Below are 777 nucleotides of genomic sequence, written 5' to 3'. Positions count from 1 at the left end.
TGTGTGTGTGTGTGTGTGTGTGTGTGTGTGTGTGTGTGTGTGTGTGTGTGTTACTTATTGTATTTCATTTCACTTTTAAAAATATCTTTTGTGTAAATATTATTGTGCTTTATAAATATCTAATTCGTCCAAATATATTTTGCATAGTTCTTTCAGCCACTTCTTGTCTTTGCATAACAGATTTGTACCACCCTACATGTATCTGTAAGCACTCTATTCGGCATTCTTTGAATTGTCTTGTATCTCTTCGAACTATTTTGGCAAATAAAATCCGTTTATCATTATTATCGTTGTTCTTGTTTCTGCTATTGTTACCATCATCATCATCATCATCATCATCATCATCATCATCATCATCATCATCATCATCATTATTATTATTATTACTATTATTGTTCAGTAGTTTTATTTTTATAACGTGCTTTCACTTCACTACCGAGCGCAGCTCTGTGCGCCTTGGGTATGTACTGTGGTTTGTTGTGGTGCTCTTATGTTTACTGTATTGAAAGTAAAGGACCCAACAATAATTGGCACTATCTTCACCTTCTTTATTTTCCATAACTGGACTATTTCGTACTTAAGAAGGTTGTATGTATCTATCTTTTTGCCTTCCTTCTTGGCTATTTGTGGGTCAAAGGGGCATGCAACATCAACCATATAGCATATGCGGTGCACCTTGTCCACCACCACTAGGTCTGGGTTGTTATGCTCTAGCACCTGATCTGCTTGGAACGGGAAATCCCAGAGGATTTTGCTAGTCTCCGACTCTGTCACTCA

This window comes from Octopus bimaculoides, chromosome 16, assembly GCF_001194135.2.
Source record: "Octopus bimaculoides isolate UCB-OBI-ISO-001 chromosome 16, ASM119413v2, whole genome shotgun sequence".
NCBI classification, from domain to species: Eukaryota; Metazoa; Mollusca; class Cephalopoda; order Octopoda; family Octopodidae; genus Octopus; species Octopus bimaculoides.
The sequence above is the reverse complement of the archived record's forward strand: the minus strand, read 5'-3'. Positions refer to the sequence as shown.